At 47.8% G+C, this 20,874-nt stretch overlaps 1 protein-coding gene across 3 annotated transcripts in view; it reads left to right on the forward strand.

Moving 5' to 3' along the window:
• Window positions 1-20,874, forward strand: part of Octalpha2R (alpha2-adrenergic-like octopamine receptor) — a 619,288-nt gene that overhangs the window by 430,077 nt on the left and 168,337 nt on the right. For all 3 annotated transcript variants that reach the window (XM_077661821.1, XM_077661822.1, XM_077661824.1), the window contains one exon: window positions 17,049-17,148. The gene's annotated coding sequence lies outside the window, so the exon portion shown is untranslated. The remainder of the gene's footprint in view (window positions 1-17,048; window positions 17,149-20,874) is intronic.

Raw genomic sequence — 20,874 nt, forward strand, 5'->3', positions numbered from 1 at the left:
GAACCTCTGACAAAACAGTATGTGATACCCCGATGTCTTGATTACTCATGCAAGAAATATTGTATCTCTGTTTCTCTGTTGCGATTTTCAGCCATTGTGACTCTTTGGAACGTGAACATCTCGATAGAAATCTGTATTTTGATGTGTCAAGCTAGAAAGGGAAGACGCCTAAAGACGGACCCATGTCAGCCTTGAAACGTCGTGTCAGTGTTTAGGAGTTGTTTGTTCAAAGTGTTCCGTTTATCTATTTCTAATTTTGATACCTTGTACAAAATTTCGTACATGCCTGTGAAGAATAACAACTGGTTTTCTGTGCTGCAAGCATGAATAAATGACTTTCTGGACGCCTGCATAGACGATTGAGAAAAACAGAATTTTTCTGAAGTGAAATGGGGAACGGCACCGGAAAGGTTAATTTCACTATCCGTACTGATAGGGGTCGGTCTAAGCTCAACATTACTGCATAGAATCCCAGCCGATACACGGAGTTACCGCACTCAGGTCACGGTGAGCAGTCTCCATGATTTGCGAACATAACCGATAGGCACCAGGCCGCAGCGTCCACTCTGAAAGCGGGCTCGTCCAGGCCGAAAACAAGCAAATGAAATGCGCCTATCGCTGCTAAGAGCGCCGCCTATCCCATGCGTTCCATCTCCTCTTTCTTTTTTTCTTGGCTCCTGCGGGACATAAAGAGAGGTGCCGTAAATTGGAGCAGCAGCGCTAGCCACGAGAACTTCCTTCTTCCTATACACCAGCTTTTTTCTTCCCATTTTTCTTTGGTCCTTTTCTTCAATCTCGCTGCCAGCCGTCCGGTGCCTCTTTCGTTTTTCTTTATTATTGTTTTTTTTCCGTCTTTGTCTAACGCTGATCCCTCCCGTACGCTAAAAGCTGAGCCATAAAAGCGCGAGAAGTTTACGGATGTTCCGTCTAAAAAGGCAGTTCCTGTGAGGACACCGCCCGGGCGTCCAGCACTGCGCTGCGTCATCCCAGGTTATTACGCCTCTCCGTATACAAGTACATATAAATATATACTTTCATGCGATTCCAACAACAATATGCCTCTCAACAAACAAAAGCAAAACAAGTTTTATCGACACACGCAGGATATTCCACCCAGACAGACTCTCGGGCTTTCTCTCTCTGCACGGTGCGAGCCGGAACCAGCGGGCGCACAAATGAACGAAGCATGCAGCGTATGGGCACCGCGAGAGAAGCGAATGAGCATCGCCGGAAAACGCAAAAATGAGTCGAGAAAAGCGAAATTCATCAAGCCGTTCCCGTCGTTTTGTTTGTATTATTTTTAGTCGCCCGCGCTCACTCGCGGTTACGACACAGCGGGGACCAATAAAAATCGCAGCGCCACCTTCAGCGTAAGCGGAGCCGCTTGTAACGATATCGCTGTAAAAATCACGCTACGCGCAGCAGCTCGCCATTTGCCGCTGCATAAGCGAGGCGCGAAAAATTACCCCGGTAGCCCGCAAAGAGTATCGCCGGCAGCTTAGTTCAGCGCCAGTCGGGTGCAGAGCTTGCGTGCGAGCAACGGAGCCTCCGTATATAGTAAGCGCTACTGGCGAGCCAAACGCGGATTGGATGAAATTACACCGGGCTAAAGTCGGCTAAAAAACAGCAAAGTCGTTACGAGGGAAGACTGTAAGGGGAAAAAAAGGAGACCCGACTGAGCATGCCTGTTTTCCTGTCTTACTTTTCTTTTCTAATACCGTTTACTCTTTAAAATATAGCCTCCACCGGCTATTTTTGTACAGTTCCGCCATTTTCCGCACATACTTTACAGGAAACGGTGCCTAGGAAGTGAGTCCTGCTGTTCGAACGCGTGTATTTTATGAATCGTTAGTTGACCCCTGGCCTTATTCCGACTTACCTCTCTCAGGCCTTGAGTTCCCAAGGCGCCCATTAGCGGTCACGAAAAACTGGTTTTGACAGGCGAAGATACTTTGTTGCATGCGGGGCGTATAATACCTTGCCCTGAAAACGAGGCGTGCACCCATTAGCCAGGCTTCTATATTGAGTATAAGTTGACCCAGCATGGAGGTCGCTCGCTACAAGAGAGACTTCTCGCTTCTTCGACATCGCACAGAACGGTGGGGTGTACCTGAGCTCCTTCCTTTTCTTTATTTCTCCTTTCTCCAAGACGCGTGAAATAACGCTGTTTTTCCCGGCGGATGCTGCCGTTTCGGCGAAACTTTGAAAGCGCATTTTCACTGGTTTAAGAAAGAAAGTAATTAAAAATGGTGTGTACTGGCAGGAAAGAATGCTCTTCAGAACCTTTCTAGATATTAAGAAAGACAAAATAGAGAAGAAAATAATCTTTTGTGATGCGTGCATTTTGGCGGTTATTGACGAATTGCTAAAAACACATCGGGGAGCACAGAACTCCGCGATCGGCTTCGACATGAACACTGTCGTATTTGTACCGCTTTACTGACGCTAATATATCTCCGATTATGACATTTTGAAGTCCATAATACGCGCTCACGTCCCGTGGCGGTCACTGTTCAATCAGCTTACGAAATTATTGAGAAAATGATGTTCATGTAATACGCGTATCGTGTTTACCCTTACTGTCGACCCTTTGCAACGTCGATAAGTACCTATCCTCTATGTCTATATCTATGACATCGCACCAGTCTAAGACTCTTGGCGCTACTTTTTCTCCTAAACCTCTCCTCCCTTATCTGCCCTTTAGTGATGTCAGCAAATGCGTTCTGCTAATCCTTAGCCGTCGTAGCATATTTTCGATCAGAGCCGCGTTCAGGAGCTTCTCACAGAATAATAGCTGCTTAAGGATCACCTTCTGCTTCATTGACTCCAGAAACAATTTAACTGCGTCTTTCTTTCTGTCTATTTTTGCCAGGAAGAAAGAAAAGGAAAGTGCACAGGCCTGGCCACTGGCTCAAGCCGAGCCACAATCGCTACCACGTGCAGATAGTAGGAGAGTTGAAAGATGGTATAGAAAGACAGGATAGTAAAGACGCGCTAAAGACAAGGCCGATCCCGGAGGTAGTGCAATACCGGGCCTACCGATGGCGGGAATGAAGCATCCTTCATACTCTCCGCCACATTTCCAAAAATAAGTCCATTTGGACCCGTAACAGATACTCTATGGGTCCGGACATTCGCTGCGTCGTTTCTTTGTCTCGGAGTGACGAAGCAACCGGCAGAGTTGCACCGCATCACCGCCTCTCCCCCCCCCCCCTCCCCCGAGTAGGTGAGGGCTGTGTGGTTATATCGGTTCAATCTGCAAACAATAAACTGTTAAGTCACAGAAGTGACCTGTGCTCGATGCAACATTCGACCAGGGCTCCCTCCCCATCAACGCGCATGCGCAAGAGTTCTATAGGTATCTTTAGTCGTGCACGATGATCTCTGATCGCTGGATTTCATTGGTTCTAACATTGCCGACACAGCTGCGCCACAGCTGTAGAAGCGACCACCGCCTTTACCGAAACGTGCGCCTACTTTCGATGCCATGACTGACACCACCGAGTTCAGCGAAACAGTCGGCGTAGTCGCGAAGATATTCCGTCTGTTCCCACCCTCCTTTCCCTGTAGTTCGGTCGACCGCCTTTTCCCCTCAGAATTCCGACGAGTCTCACTCGGTCTACTCTTTTCTTTCCTTTTTCCTGAATTCCCTGCTCCTGTGCACCAGCCAGCATCTTCGAGGACTCCTGACATTTCGGTGCGATTCGGCTATATAGGGCAGAGCCATCTTTCCTGGTCAGCCACGTTCCCCACCCTACAAGGTGGGCCACCTGTCTTCTTTAAGGCGACGCCGCTACCACACGTAAAAGGGCAGAGGGCCGTTGACGGCGGAGCGACTATATTTTTTCTTGCGTTCGTGTCCCTCATTCCTTTTTTTTCTCTTTGGCGCTGCCTCACCTGTGTTTGCACGGCGAAACAGCGCCATGTTTGGTAACGCATACGGCAAGATTATTTCGAGCTTGGGTATCCACTCTATAAAATATAAATTGAAGACTGGATGGTTAGTGAAGAGATTTAGCACAGCGGGTACGTACCGGAGTTTGTGCATACGCGGCCAAGTTCAGCGCGCTCTTGTCACTGCACGTGCGCAGTTTGATGCACCCACGTTAACACGTCCCAGCTGTGCTAAAACTCTCCAGTGTCGACTTCTTACAGTGCTTCCGATAATTACTGAAAAATGTAGGAAACTCGTTATTAATCTCTTGCAACAGTCATTGCTACAAATTCTGAGGAGCTGTGGGGAATTTTTTTTTTTTAAGGAATCACTGCTCGAATATGAAGCTGCCCCAAGATTAGCATTGCCCTCTGCGAGTTAGAACGAAGCATGGCCCAACAGCTATCCTTAAGAAATAAGAAAAAAGAAAAAAGCACGAAGGAATCGAACGTTCCACCTCTCCAATCCTTGACTATAGCAGTCAACCAATTGGGCAATGACGCCATCGGCGCCAACGTCGGAGGGAAGTAGTCATTGCTGCAATACAACTCTAGAAAGCTCTAGGGGACGCACAAAGCGCTTCAATATGTCATCGTACCAACCAATATGGTGTCTGTGAGATGACACTTTGCCTTTTCATGAGGGCGGTTGGCTTAGCTTTTCCTCTGCTTTTGTAGAATAGGAATATCGTGCATCGGTACTCGCGAGGACGCCGGTACGGTCGATGAACAGAATGGATGCCGACACATGTTACAGTTCCAAACCAATTCATGCTCGGTTTTACTTGTTGCTTTTGAAGAGCGTCCACCTGAACAGGCAGGTGATACTCCTGTTTGCCGTGAAGCGCATGTACTTTACGACAGGAAAAGCCATAAACAGTTTCCCCCAGCTTATTCGCGTCTGAGAACCCAGTAGATACGTTAGAGTAAAACGCAACAGAACCCAAACGGTTAATTACGTGGCGCGACTGGCTGTGAGAAAAGACAAAGCGCTGTTATGCAATGCTAAATAAGGAGAAGAAAAATTGTTGCGGAGATAACGCCTTCGGATATCTCGTTCCTTTTAATAAAAGATGAAAACTAACGAAAAAGCCGGCCAGCTGAAACTGGGTTGCCCCAAAGAGTCTCGTACGATGGTTTAGTTTTATGGCTAATAAAACCAAACAGGGGCATATGTGCCGACGCAGCGTAATTTCATTATCTTATTCTTGCGTGGTAATCTCAACCAGCTGCCTATAGACATGCATGCACCGGGTCCAGAATGTGCCAATTCCCAGCTCTAATCACGGTTTACTGCCAGGCGAACGGCTACCCACCTACTGAGGCAACTCTAGGTTGCAAAAAGTCACGCCCAAACTAAGCCTAACAGCTCTAAATTAACAACGTTATAAACGTGGTTCGTCACTGCAAAAAAAAAAGTGTCATGTCATCCCTGCCGGTTAGCCCCAGCTTCCTATCAGATTCGCTGGATCATCTCGTTCGAGGTCGTAGCACCAAGCTTTAGTACATAGCACAAAAATCATGCATAGTCGGTAAAACAGGTACAAATTCTCTGTGTCGTCATCCGAATTACAAGCAAAGCATAAAAATCTTGCTAGCTCAGGTGCTTGTAGACACAAAAGAGTAAGTAGGACGAGACAGTAACTGCAGTAGATAAAAATCTTGCTATCGCAGGCGCGTGCAGACAGGAGGCAGTGATAGCTAGATCGTTTTCTTCCAGACCAACTTGGCAGTTTTTGCTGTCGCCTTCACTGTAGGCCACGTTCCGGGCGCGTGGCCAGCTTTGCTACAGCGGTTCAGAACAGCTGTGCGCCATAATGCAGAATATGACGGTTAGCTTAGACAACACGGTAGAGGCTTAAGGGTCGCTGACGGCCCATGCGAACATCTATATCGCAGGCGAAAGCATTTCTCAGGAAACCATGAATCTCGAATGGCACAGCTGAGCATATGTCCTCGAGAATAAATCCTTCGTAAATAGTCGGAAGTCCTGAACTGAAGGTTGGTTTGCGGACTTATGTCAACCTCCATCTCTTTCTCTGGCTATGTATGCTTCGGAGTGCAGAAAAGTGCACTGCTTCTTGAGCGAATCGTTGTCTTTCTGAGAGATACGCAGGAGCTCGTTGAGCGCCATTTAATGCCGGACATTCGCGCAGCGGAGCGAGCTCACAGCCTCTGATGCCCTACGACCTTAGTGTCCTCTTGTCATCGCTGTTACCGCAGTTAAGTGTTAGTACAACTGTCAGCGCAAGCAAACCGAAGTGAAATATAGATGTGCCTCCTGTGTGCACTGATGTCTGCTATAACATATTAAAAAAGATAATAAAAGAGACAATTTGGCAGTGCCGTCAAGGCGCCAAGTGAATTGTGAAATTAGTTTAACATAAAATTGGCCCCGATTTATCTGGTTAAGCTAAATGCGATTTAGGTGCGCTAGCACGTTTGCCCTTGTTTAGCTTTTCTTGTCTTTGTTTTCCTTTGTGTATCTTGGCATACTTCTGATTTGCTTTCACTGTGTCCGCACCCACCAATCCTGGAAAAAAGCATTTCTGAGCGGGAAACCCTTGATGAACGCAATGTTTTCATATAATGGAAGATTTCACTATAGCGATCTAGATATCCGCAGATCACCCGACGGCGGTCTTGCATTTCTCTTATGAATTTTGCTATCGTCAAAAGCGTTCTCGATTGATTTTCTATGGCAGTCTTAACTGTTCGATGCGATCGATGGAAACGCTTTAAACGAGTTTGCTATGCATATCAGAAGAATGGACCATTACCTTCAATATTTCCATAAGTGTATCTAACAATTTTCTAATTTACAAAATTTTTTTCCGTGAACGTTGGACTTCTTAGTTCAATAGGGCCGTGACGCGTGACGCGATTCCAACTTTCTGACGTCATCACAACAGGCTTGCGGATTGTGAGCAAACTTCCTACCGTGGCAGGTGGCAGTTTAATTAATGACTGGTCGCGAGAGGTTGCTCGGGTAGAGCAACCTGGGTCTCACAACCCTGAACGGTGGCTTAACCAGAACACATAAAGGCTTTTTCGCCATTGACCCCTCTAGTGTTAACGCACTAAAACTATTCAAATTCATTGTAGCAGTACTAACATGCCAGCACGCAGAACGAGCCTACCATTAGATTTTCGCGGCACTTCATTGTAGATTCTACTCGGTTGTTCTAGAGCAAGCGAAGTCAGCTCCAAATGCCATGTGGCGTGCCCTCGTGCGTTTTGTCGTGGTGGTTTCTTTTCAACGTTGCACGTTGCTTTGCCCCTCCAAAAGTAGGTTTCTTTACTAAGAGGTATGAACTCTCGACAGAGACGAACGCACCTCAAATTTTAACGTGACAGCTTTAAGGCTCCCGCTCTAAAGATATTCTGACGTCAGCGTTCTCGTCATTGTGAGCGAAAAAGCAGATGAGCCACCAGGCACCTGAGTCACCTGACCTTGTGACGTCGTCAAAAACTGCTCACCGTCGCAGGTAGCAACCTATGCACTGGAATGTGAGCAGACTGCCCACCTTAGAAGATGGCAGTTAAAGTAACGATGACGCTCTTCTACTGATGCGGAGTTCCCGGGTTCGAGCACGACCGCGGCGGCCGCGTTTCGATGGAGGCAAAACGCTAAGGCGCCCGCGTGCTGTGCGATGTCAGTGCACGTTAAAGATCCCAAGGTGGTCGAAATTATTCCGGAGCCCTCCACTACGGGCACCTCTTTCTTCCTTTCTTCTTTCATTCCCTCCTTTATCCCTTCCCTTACGGCGCGGTTCAGGTGTCCAACGATATATGAGACAGATACTGCGCCATTTCCTTTCCCCCCAAAGCCAATTATTATTATTATTAGACCTCCACTATGGCACCTCTTTCTTCCTTTCTTCTTTCACTCCCTCCTTTATTTCTTCCTTTACGGCGCTGTTCGGGTGCCTACCGAGATATGGGAGACAGTTACTGCGTCAGTTCCTTTCCTCAAAGCCATATTCCAATAACGATTGGTCGCGATAGGCTGCTCCACCGGCTCCACTAGCCCCACTGGTGGCTATGCTTGAAACAGCCCTCTCAGAGGCCTGGCCAGTGGTGCATCGCTTCATCACTGCACCACTGCGCGAGGAGAGATACGTAAAGAGAACCCAGGCCGCTGCAAGGACCCGTTAACGCTGTCCCGTCATACTTTTAAGGCGAAGCTTAAGTGTCCCCTTAGGCTTTTATTTATCCAATAGAAATAACCAAAGTAACCGGAAGAAGTGATTTGAAAAGACCACGTCAGCAGTTTCTTTACCAGCGCTCACCGCCACTTTCACGTTGCGATATTTATCAATGCGGCATCCGTTCCCGCCACTACCGACTTCTTACGATGGGCAGCATCTGTTGCTGCACGGCAGTTTTAGAACCTCGGGAACGCTTGGAATGCTTTAGAAGGGTAGATACTTGGGCTTGTTGGTTCATTTCAAGGGTAGAATTCATAGCGCAAAAAAGACAGGGACACAGAAAGGCTGGAATGCATTCTTCCCGACAACTTTCTTGCTGCGTTTACGCAACCGCACTCACAGTGCTTCCTTTCGGGAGCCCTTGTATTAAGCCTTGGCTTGCAGTATTTGGTCCCCTTTTCTAATTGCCTTTGTATTCCTGGTTCCATTCCTCCCCCGACTAATCGTGGAGGCTGCTTAACGTAGATTAATAACCGTGAATATCACCTGAATCCCCTGCATTCTTCAGCGCTCATTCGCGCTGCCATCTGACAGTTGACGGCGCTGACGATTTGCAGTTTTTGTTCTTTTTTATTTGTTTAAGACTGTTTCCTGTTTGAGACTGTTTCCACCTCTGTTGCCTCCTTAATTACGACGTATTTTGTTCTTATTTGTCTCTGTTTAGCATTACGTTGACTTTACTCTCGAACAGACTTTTTACACATTCTTCACCAGCGAGAAGCCTGCTTCATTTATGTTTTTTTTTTGGCTTGTTTTCTGCCACCTAACGTTTCGCAAATGCGAAAGGATAATCACAGCTGCTGCAGTATCCCAAAGTCGCACGCTTGCGCAAGAAAAGCCGTGTATACTACATCAAGACTTCTAGCCTACCGCTTATTTACGTCTTTACATCTTCCTCAACATTTCTTATTTGTGTTTACGCTCTCCTTTCTTTCGCCTTCTTTACGGACACCTGAGACCACTCTCTTTTACTTTTTCTTTCTTTTTTTTGCGTCTCTCATTCCACAACCTCAGAACGGGCCCCTCTGCGTCGTGCGTCGGGCTATATAGCGACGACGACAGCGAAACGCTTCCGTAGTCTGAATCGTTCTGTATACACCGAGCTTCCTCTCTGCAAACTCGCGTCTCCTTCTCCTCTTCTTGTGATCTGTGATACCCCGGGAGGCTAGTTTCTGTCTTCTTTGTTTACTTTCGAGTACCGTCGTATGCAGCGATCTGGCTGGCTGTAGGCGCGCGCTTCGCAGAACCCCCCCCCCCCCCCCCCCCCCCACCCTCTTCCACCAGTATAGGGAACGAGTGCGCGCAAGTATAAGGCAGGCGAGCATGTGTTTGCTTCGCGGCAGAAATGGAGCTCAACTCAGCCGCTCAAACCTGTTCCGCCATGCACCCCCCCCCCCCTTTCGCCCCTCTTTCCCCCTTTATATAAATTCCGTCTATGTTTGCGTTGTCCGCGCTTGAGCACCAACGTGTAAGGGGAGGGGACGTTATCGTTCTTTTCTCTTTTTCGTTCATTTGTCTTGTTTGCTTCCCTCGAGTTCGCCATCTTCTTTTCACCTCTCACTTTCTTGTTCTTTGTTGTTGTTTTTTATCTGTACTGTGCTCCCCCGACCATCCAGTTTGCGCTCGGCCGCGACCAGTGCCTCCTCGCGAATGTGACTTCGCCAGTGTGAGAGCTTTGCCACAAAGCCGCGTCGCCCTGGCGTCACTTTTTCCTACGGGCATCATTTTCCCCGCATTTTCTTTGCTCTCGACGCGCGGCCCAGCTTCAAGCTCTTAGCTACGGTTGTCCTGCACGTTTGCTTCTTCTTTTCTATGAGCTTTTTGCTCCCTCTATCTATCCACTAGCATGGTGTTAGTATTGTTTTTTCATCTTGTTTTCTCTATCCCCCCCCCCCCCCCCACTTCTCGGTGGCTCTGAATTTCGCTGACGTTTTCTCGCCACGCACATTTTCATTTTTATACTTAAATATTTCTTCCTGATGTCCGAAATGCAGCTTTCGTGGGGCTCGTTTCTTGCCAACACTGCAGGCTGAGTTTTTATTACTCACAATCTGTCATGTGTTACAGTTCATTCTTTTTGTGGATGCAGCGGGCTTAACAGGTGAAGTGCGTGCCAAAAATGTATGCGGAAGGATGCCCTCACAATAAAACCGGTATGCAAAATGGCTATATAACCTTCTCAGCATTTTTTGTCATTCTATGCTTTCGAATTGAGCTTTTTCTTTATACGGGCTTTGTGTAGTGCATTCAAAACTCAAACCCCCGTACAGAATTCTCCTCATTGTCATTTACTAGCCACTAAGGACCCCAAGATGTGCACTACATAAAGGGGCGGGGACGGGGAGGGGGGGTACTGTGACAGTTTTCAGTGTTCATGATTACTAAATGGACAAGGCGTGCGGGTCAACACAGCTTCGAATAGTGAGCCTTTTGTACAAAACGCGGAGCATTTCAAGAAGGGGAAAAATACAGACTACATACTTCGTGTTCTGTGTCAAGAATTTGCACAGGTGAGAAAAGAGTGAAAAAAGTGTCTTTTATTAGCACAATTCTTTTCTTAGCCTTATAATGCTCAAAGCGAAGTCAATGCCGGGAGCCACTCGAAGACGGCTGATCGGGAAATTATGCGTCCCACAAGTCGAATGTGAGCACGCTCTGAAATCAAAATTCAGGTTTGCGGCTGAGGCACACCATCAAAGAAAAAGCGCTACAATCTAGAGCGACCGTTTTTGCTATTAGACATTAAATTCAATGCTTGGTTTCTTAATGCAATTACACAGAATTAATTCACGTGACTGAAGCAGCGCTAAAAATGTAGAAATCAGAAAAGATTTCATTGATTTTTTACAAAGCCAAAAGGAAAAATTATGTGCTGAGATTTTACGACGAGCAAGTTACGAGCCTGGGAACTCTAAAATGCACCTGCTAGTGTGCCATCACAGTTGTTTGCAAGCGAAAGGTCGCTGACCGCAGCGTCATGACAATAGGTCGGCGTCATTGGCTCGAGGGTCTTCTTTGAATTGCATATGCCACTTAGTTATGGAGCTGCATCCGACAATGATACAACAAATGTCCTTGGAGGTGATCTGCATTGACTCCTCTAGCAAGGCACTTAGAAATCATCGATTCGCTCTCAAGCATCACAGAGGAGCTTTGTACTCGTAACAACCTAGACTATGGACCAAAGCAAACAGCTCAGATAACGTCAGCTTTCCCTCGATTTCGGAGACAAGTGGAAGCATCACACACAAAATAGTACGAGCGTCGCAACGCGAAACACCAGTCAACAGAGCAGCCAACAGCCTTACGCAAGCGTCGCCATCAAATTCTAAGGGGCTCCGATTCTTCATGCTTAACGCAGACAGCCAGCGCCGCCACTACTGTCGGCGCAGGTTCGTCGCCCTGAAGATCGGTTGCTGCGTGCAAGGTTATCGTTGTTAAGCTGGTCAGAGAAATGGGGGGGGGGGGGGGGGGGGGGGGGGCTTCCCCTGTGAAGCGAGGTCGCTCCCCTCCATCTCACTGTGAAAACGAAACCGCCTGTCCGTTGTGCAACGATAGCCGCAATCGAACACACACGCCCTTCCCCAACGCTTTCAAGCGGGCCGTTATATAAGAGACGGTTGGAGAGAAGGAAGCAAGAGCGCTCTGCCCCCACCCCCTTACCCTTTCTCCTCCCCGACTTGTCCCGCTAAAGTGTATTCTCATTATTCAAGCGAGCGCGTTAGCTGGTTGCTTCACGGCGAAGCATCGGCGGGCAAACAGAGTTGGTCTAGCGGTCGCCGTTGCGTCATCCGGGTGATTGATCAACTAGCTGCCTCCGCTTTGTGCTCCCGGTAACGCCGGCCCGACTACTAAATTGCCGCCCGCGCGTGCGACGGTGATGCATCGGGCCCCTTAGAGCGCAGTGGTCCTTCTCTATCGGCGTTAAACTTATCTCCTCGTCAGTGTCCCGCGTAGAACGCGGCGTTGCCAGTATAGCATGGCAAGCACGCACGCACAGAGACACACAGACACGGCGTGGACAGTTATAAAGCGGTAGACATTCGATAGCGCTCTCGCTTGTAATACCAAAGCGCCGCGTAGCGCTTCTTCTTTTTAGTTCTTTGTTCTCATTCTTTGGGAAGCACTGTGACGCGCATTGATGGAGCTTGATGTATTCACTGCAACCTACAACAAACATACCGCCTCTAGACGTCGCAGCGTCGTCAGTGAAAGAGCAGAATATTGGCTGCATCTTTCATCTTGGCTCTATCGCCAGTAAACTCAAGGGTGCAGTGACCTCCGCTTCTTTTCAAGGTTGGGCTGCTCTTAGCCTTTCAATTCTTTTTTTTTTCAGTTCGTCGCCGCTAACATGGGTACTTTATCACTCAGCGCAATGATACTCTGCTATACAGTTTTTAAATTGGAAACTGTCGCGTACTTTGAAGTAGAGGCGTGGGGATGAACGAATGAGTTGAACATGCGTTCTTGTGTGTGCAAAGTTGGAAAGACAAGCGAACAAAATGTCAGTGATGGCCACGCTGTTTCTGTCATGCACCTGAATATTGTTCCATGTCTTCGCTGAACACATTAAAAATGTTAATGTTAAAGACATTTGCTATGCATAATGAAGTTGGTACCGGTTCCTCGGTTGTATGCAAAGATTTTGTGGTCCTTTTCTGTCAACGTCATCATGATTGTTGCGTAGGACGCATAATATCAGTTCATGAATTTGTTCACACACATACATAGCATAAATACAAAAAAGCGAACACGAGATAATTCACTATCGCATTCGGGTAAGCGCAGGCGCACGGATCGGTCCGGAAACGATATAGGAGCAGGACCAGGGGATGAGTGTATCCAAAGATAGACAATGCGAGAATCGCTGGGGTCTTGATTGGGCGGTCAGTAAAGTACTCTCTGCATGAAATGACACGACGGCGCACGCACTAGAGTGCTTCGAAGGTTAGTCAATAGCGGATACCACAAGCATCAACGGAAGAAGTATGAAATGGGTAGGCGGCCAAAAGCGTCAAGTTTAGTAATGGTTTTTTTTTATTAAAATAATAGTAAAAGGAAGGAAAAGATTTTTGCTAGCCCCGGCATCTGCCATCGATACTGAAGCACCTGAGCTGGGGCAGCGGAAATAAAGGATAGCAGGCAGAATGGAGCAATGAGATGAAAGAGGTGAGGGGACAGGAAGAGAGGATATGGGGAAAAGTAATATACACAAGCTATTTACACAATAAAAAATGTGTCCAGGTTGTGCGCGTGATTAGCTCACGTTGGAGGAATAAAAACACACGCGCACAGCACTGTGTTGACTACAACTGGAGTGGGGCGTCCAGTTGCTAATCGTCCAAGGTAGAACTCGCGAATTTTTGCAGAATTCCACCATTTCCTTTATGCGTGGAGAAGGCTTCGAACAAAACCAGGTGGTAGACAATAACGGGGACAACTACCTGATACGCGCATTTAATGCAGGGGCTCTGAGGCTTCCCGCTTGCTGCTAGTGACAAGCAAGAATAGGCACAGTCACCTCAATGACGTAGTGCCCAGACCTACATCGGAGACAATTTAAATAAGAGGTCATCTAGTTGAAATAACAATACAAGGGCAAGGTATTCGATCGGGGAGTCTTGAATTCTGCTGTAATGTCACCTGATGACAGATGTCGATCAAGAAAACATAACAACGGCCGGTGCACGCGCTTATCCCCTCTTTGTTCTCAGACCGGTAATGCCTGCGCTGATAGAGGAAGGACGTGTTCATAAACGTGCTACTTTGACCACCAAAACTCTCTCCACTTATTTCTTCACGATTTTTCTACTAGTGTCCTACAGCTTTTGTAATAAAGTCGGTCCCTTCCTCTAGCTGTAGGCGAAATGCAAGACGCATGTGTACTGCGAGACGTCAGTTCAGGTTAAAGAACCCCAGGCGGTCGAATCCTATACAATACCCTCACTATAGCGCCTTTTCTATCATCCTTCTTTCAATCCGTCCTCTCTCTTTTCCCAAACAGCGTGTTTGAGTGTCCACTGAGACATTTACTGCGTCTTTTCTTTCCTCAAAACCAATAGGAGACTTCTCGGCTGATCCGGAGTTCTCAGGTTCGAACGCAACCGCGGCGGCAGCGCTTCGATGGAGGCTAAACGCATAGGCGCCCGGCTGCTGTGCGATGTCAGTGCACGTTAAAGATCCACAGGTGGTCGAAATTATTGCGGAGCCCTCCACTACGGCACCTCTTTCTTGCTTTCTTTTTTCACTCCTTCCTTTATCTCTTCCCTTATGGCGCGGTCCAGTCGCCCGCCGATATGTGAGACAGACACTGCGCCATTTACTTTCCCCGAAAACCAATTTTCAATTTTTTTTTCTCAGCTACTGATCCGGAGTTCCCGGGATCGAACCCGACCGCGGCGGCTGCGTTTTTATGGAGGAAAAACGCTAAGGCGCCCATGTGCTGTGCGATGTCAGTGCACGTTAAAGATCCCCAGGTGGTCGAAATTATTCCGGAGCCCTCCACTACGGCACCTCTCTCTTCCTTTCTTCCATCACTCCCTCCTTTATTCCTTCCCTTACGGCGCAGATCAGGTGTCCAACGATATATGAGACAGATACTGCGCCATTTCCTTTCCCCAAAAATCAATTATTATTATTATTATTAATATTATATTTTTTATTTCCTCTCGTCTGAAACAGGACAGATTGTGAAGGCTTCAATCTGTGGTCTTTTATGGAGGAAAAACGCTAAGGCGCCCGTGTGCTGTGCGATGTCAGTGCACGTTAAAGATCCCCAGGTGGTCGAAATTATTCCGGAGCCTTCACTACGGCACCTCTTTCTTCCTTTCTTCTTTCACTCCCTCCTTTATCCCTTCCCTTACGGCGCGGTTCATGTGTCCAGCGATATATGAGACAGATACTGCGCCATTTCTTTCCCCAAAAAAACCAATTATTATTATTATTCCGACCACGGCTGTATTTGGGCAGGAGATGATTAACTTGGTGTTTCTCGCCAGCGAAACACTCACTAAATTTCAACGTGTCCCACGTCTTTCGTAATAGCCCTCGTAACGAACACACCTTGCGCACTGCGCCGCCAAGTGTAGCAGCGAAACGGCGGTCGTCGTTGGCGGGGGGCACCAATAAATAACGTCTCTAGGAAACAGAGATTACTCTAACCGTTTTCCTTTTGTATCTTTCCCTCTGAATTAACTACGAATAGCAATGTCGTTTTTCTTCGTCCTCTCAGTAACGTTGGAACAGAACAAGAAGAGAGAGAGACGCAGCCGTCAGCCGCACTTTTGCACACGCCTGCCTTGAGCCAGGACCAGAAGCAGCGTTCGCTTGTTCGCGCCGAACAAGAAACAGGGCAACGGCGCGCTGCTGACTGCGCACAACGGGCTTCGACGGATACGCGGGCCACTCCAGCTCCTCGGCGCTGCTTTCCAGTCGGCTGGCGCACGTGTCGGCGTGAGAAATAAGCCGGGCGTCAGCAGCGGCTACTAGGACTCGACACTTTTTCACGTCTCGTATTAACTTTTCAAGAGTGCCGCGCAGACGTCGAGCCCGGAATTTGGCAAGCAAGAGAGAAATGCAGCACGAGAAATGTGGGTGGTCGCGGAAGGTGGGGAGGGGAGAGTGGGTGGAGCGCCACCAGTGTTGTTTACTTTCGAATCGTGTGCCGCCCGCGCTCATACTGTTCCCTACACGGGCACGTGTCGTCGTCATCGTAGTTGCTGACAACTGTAAACAAACTCCCCGTCTCCACCTTCCTCAACTTTGGGTTATGTTTACTTTCTATTTTTTCTGCGCATTTCGATCGTTTCGCGTCGCTGGCGTGATGTGATCGATGCTGGGCGAAGTTTAATCAAGCCAGAACAGAGTAGGGGGCTTTGCGACTGCGAATAAAACGGACGCCAATATATGCGACTCGGCTTTTTTTCGGGCGGCTTTCAGAGCTGACACACGGGCTAAAGTTTGGGATGTTCGTTGTTGCATCGTAGCGCCTGCGTGCTTCACACCACTACGGGTGACGTGTACGTATACACGGAGCCGCGTTTGCATAGAGCGAAGCTCGGGGAACGTGTCGACCGGAGTTATTCAGTGAGCATACGAAATCTGTAGCGAAACGCAGAACCGCGCATTCGTGAGTTGCAAACACATATTTGACATATGTGCTGACGCTCGAGCCAGGTCTGAGGCAGGTAGGAAGAGAACGGCATTACGTAGGCAAAGTGCGAACAGCGCGTACACGAAATGGAGTCACAGTATATACAGATACGTGACACAGCTGAGGTACTTACTCACTCGCTCACGCAAAATGCAAACAAAAACAATATGCATTCCATCAAAAGGTGGCACGGTATGGTGGCTGTAGTAAAACTTGTTTAAGAAACAGTGTACGTACATCCTTGATCTTGCCTCATGTCAACGCGTGAAGGAGTGCGCGAGAGGTAGAGAGATTGCGGAGCTAAAATAAAATAATTTAAAATGATCCAAGGACTCCGCCTGCCCCATCAGTTCCGTCAGGAAATAGAACATGTTGTGGATTTCTCTTTGCGAAGATCTCTTTGCCGCAGGCCTTCGCAAGGACAATGCTGGTATCTCTCGATAACAAGAAAAGAACGGTTTTTCGGCAGACCCATTTACAGCGAATTTTTCAAGCGGCCTAATAACCATTTTTATTTATAACTCGCAGTCCGCGTACGGAAAACAAGCGGAATATCTCCGTCGAGCGTGACAGCATGCTCCAAGCTGCGGAAACCAGAAGGCGCTGGAAAACTGACGCAGGGGTTTTCCTTGATGTTTGTGAGGGGAGTTTCAGACCCATTGTGATGACAGTTTTGCATAATTATGGACGTTGCCAAAAGTCTTCGGAACGTGGTGCTCATCTCCCCTTCTCTGTCCTTTTCTGTGACGCAGGCAGACGGCGCTGGGAACCCTGTTGTCGCACATGGGTGCGCACCCCGAGGATTATGCCAGCGCAGTCTGAAGCATCTCCTCCTCCTCTTCGCCTGCACGGGTGAGCAGCACAGCGCTTTTCTCAAACCACCTTTTCCCCTCCACAGTCTTATTTTGTTCGCTGTTTGTCTAACACAGATGGCCGCACTTAATTCCGCATTCCGGACCTCGGTTGAATTCAGTCAGTAATTGCTTCCGCATTTAACTCAATCAGTGTGAGATGCGAATTCAGACACATGACAGTGCCGCTAAAGAATATTTTTACGTCTGTAATGGCACTACCGAGACGTTCTAGCCGGTTCAACAGACCAGGGATACACAGGTGCCGCTAGACAGGGTCTCACGGGCCAACCGACTCCAACTTCCTCTTAATAGCATCCTCCACTTGCCCTTCATGGGTCTCGTGCAAGTCTGCAGCAAACAGGCACCCGTGACAGCTCAAGCCAGTGGAGCCCTGGAATGAGGACCCCACCCACAAGCCTCAAGAAATATTCTCCTGATTTTAATCATTAAAGTTTAGTTTACCTACCTACCTACCTACTTACCTACCTACCTAACCTAATGAAACCTAACCTAACCTAACCTAACGTAACCCAACCTAACCTAACCTAAACTAAACTAACCTGACCTAGCCTAACCTAACCTACCTAATCTACCCACCTACCTACCTACCTGCCTACATACCTACCTACCTACCTACCCACCCACCCACCCACCCTGTCTCGGGAGAAGCCCTCTTGGCGAGTCAAGCATCGGCGCGAGGTTGATAGAGTTTTAGCCGCGCAACATGGGTGAGTTCCGTGCAAGCAGAATGTCGGCCACTTCTTGTGACGGTCGCAATCCGATAGGTGAGGTCACTTAGTCTCTCCAAGGTAACGTGGGGACCAGTATATTTCGCGACCATTTCCTGGCATAGGCCATAGCTTCCTGACTGGATGTCGAACACAGACCAACTCGCCAGAGAAGTAAGGAACTCTTTTATTTCCTGCAGTATTTGGTCCCAAGTTGAAAGCTAGCCTAAAGATAGCAATGGCGGTGATGAGCTCGGTTATTACAATTTGTTCTCTTTTTCGAGATCTGATCGAAGTAGACGTAAAGACGGCATACCCGTGTCTGATTCATCGCTACCCCTTTGTGATTCACATCAGGCTTTGCTGGTACCAAATGCTCTGGAAGCTGTTTTTGCACTGCTTAGGGATTTAACAAGCCCAAAAGCATATTTTAAATTTAGCAGTAGCAAAAGTCCGTGTGACCCCCACTTTTGCACCTTATCCGGGGATCGTGTTTTGCTTTATGAACCGTCATTTTCTTTGACCACAGCATCTGTTCGCTCTTTGCTTTCCGCGAAACACAATACCCCGATAAAGGGCGCACTAGCCACAAGTTATTCTGTTTCCTTTTACAACCTCATCTGATTTGCGTCGCAAACCGTTTTCCTAATTGAGAAGGGCTCCTTTCTTGCTGAAACGAATTATGGTAAGCAATTGCGACTTGTTCCAGTTCAAATGAAGCTCACCGGCTGGAACTCCCACAAAGCTTCATTGAAATTCGAAACGAGATTTGCAGGACGCGTAACGGTACTCGGAGCTGTGAAACAGCGAACAAGACCCTTCTACTGGTTCGTCCCGGGCAACGTTTCCTGGAAGTAAAGATCGAGTCTCCGAGGAAACTTATCTGGCGGCGTTAACGAGACTCTCGGGCTGCTGGCGTCGTCCAACTTCGAAAAATTAGAAGCTGCAGAGACAAATAAGGGATCACAAGAAGAACCGTATTAACCTGTCTTTGACGTTCCGCAACTTCATCTTCACCCACTTTTCGAGGAAAGGGCAACGGTGCGCTTACGTAGTGAAACAAATGACCGACTGACGTCAGCGCAGCTGTCTTTTAAACTACTTTCCGTCGGAAAGAGGCGTTTCGCTATATATAACGGACAACACCTTGTCGGGGGGAAACTCCTCACTGTAACAAATTGCTTCTCCGAACAAAATTGGCGCTCGTTTGAGAGCTCGTTCGCCCGCTGGAGAACAAAACGACAGAAGAGAAAGGGAAAGAGGAAGGAAAGAGGGATGGCAGCTGAAAGGCACTAGAGTTAAGCCTGTGAATTCGCGCTGAGTGGTTTAACGAGACACCCGAGTACGTGGAACTTCGATAAGCGAAAGGGCGCGGCTCCTACTGCGACGCACCCGACAGTGCCGAGCAAATGAAAAAGGGAAAAGAAAGAGAGAGAAGAAAAAACGAACTGATAGGAAGCGTTCCGTGGTAGGGGTCGTTTATGCACTGTCTTTATTTTAAACTTAGCCGCTGCTATGGTTTTAATTTTGCGTTCCCCTAATCACAAAAGCCTGGTCTCCCTGTTTAGACGACCTATTAATCCCATAACGTAAGGCCGAACAGCTTCCAAAAGCGGATCGGGAACAGTGTCTTTTAGACAATCAGGACCGGGCCTATGGGACGTATAAAGAGAACAAAAATGTGGCTCTGATAGACCTGAGGGGCTTAGCTCGAATTTCGTTAAACCCCTGACAACAAGACGCATTAGTCCGCTGTTGTAGAGGAGACACTGTAGAGGACGCGCTCGGGCTTTGAACTTTCCGTGTTGGAAGTTGAGCCCAACTCTTTGCCCTTCATTCTATTGGCGTGGGACCAGCATGTGTCGTCCTCAGTTGCGCATTTACGCTTCCGATGTGCCTTACACAAGCGCCACAATAGACTCGCAAAACTGAACTGCGTCTGCTTCTGCTACGGTTCATGTGGCACTATGCGTTCCGTGAGGTCGGAGGAAAAAATTCGTGGGGGCGTGCTAGTGCCTGCTACTAGAAGCTGTGCCATCTGACAGAAATGTCCAGCTTCGAAGTTGAGGACTGAGGTCCGAGTGAGGAGTGGGGCGGATGGAAGGGGGGTTATCGGGTGGCGCTTTTTGCTTAATTATATCTTGCGACGATTCAGTCTAAGCTTTATAGTACCCCGAGCGTATCATCTTATTATAATTTTTACGTCACGTGTCACACTGCTGTTCAAACGAAGCAACCGCATAAAGGATGCAAGGAATAGTCATGTAAAGGACGGTGCTGATCTCATCTGTCGGTTTTACAGTTTCAGCATGAACAACGTAAGGAAAAAAATTTTCAAGACCATAAGTGTCATCCTGACTGCTCCCTTTTTTATTCATCGGAATATGAACAACTAACGGACTCAGCTAAGTACTTTGTGCACGTGTTGGATGCTTTTCGTTTCAGGTAGCGTCATAAGCCTGTCACCGAACATGCATCTCAGGATTTTATTAAAACTCGACTCTCTTCTGTAGTTGCACGGCACGTTATGCATGGCAGTCGTATTTGTGCAAGTCACTCGCTGCTTTTAGGCATGAGGTTTCTTATGCTGGTATCGACCAGGTTTTATCCCAATTCTTGCAGAGTATCACTTTGAAACATCCCCAGTGAGCAAAAAATAATAACAGAGCAGCGCGCAACAAGACAGGACCAAAGGAGGAACACAGAACGACACGAGCGCTAACTGTCAACTATTTGTTTCTTGCCGTTGCTACATATAAATACATGAACCACAGCATGAAATGGGAAAGAGCGAACAGGTCAGCTGATAAAAGCTATACAACTCAGCCTTTCGCGGGTTGAAATCGATTTAGAAAAGCGACCTCTTTTTGCTGATCGTGCCAGTGATGCCACGCTCACACACTTGTTTCCTGCAGGTTAAATATTCAGAGACCAATAATCTCTCAAACATGCTTTCATTGTGGCGGTTAATAATTTGGCTCCTTATAAACACGGGC

Source organism: Amblyomma americanum, chromosome 4 (assembly GCF_052857255.1).
Source record: "Amblyomma americanum isolate KBUSLIRL-KWMA chromosome 4, ASM5285725v1, whole genome shotgun sequence".
NCBI classification, from domain to species: Eukaryota; Metazoa; Arthropoda; class Arachnida; order Ixodida; family Ixodidae; genus Amblyomma; species Amblyomma americanum.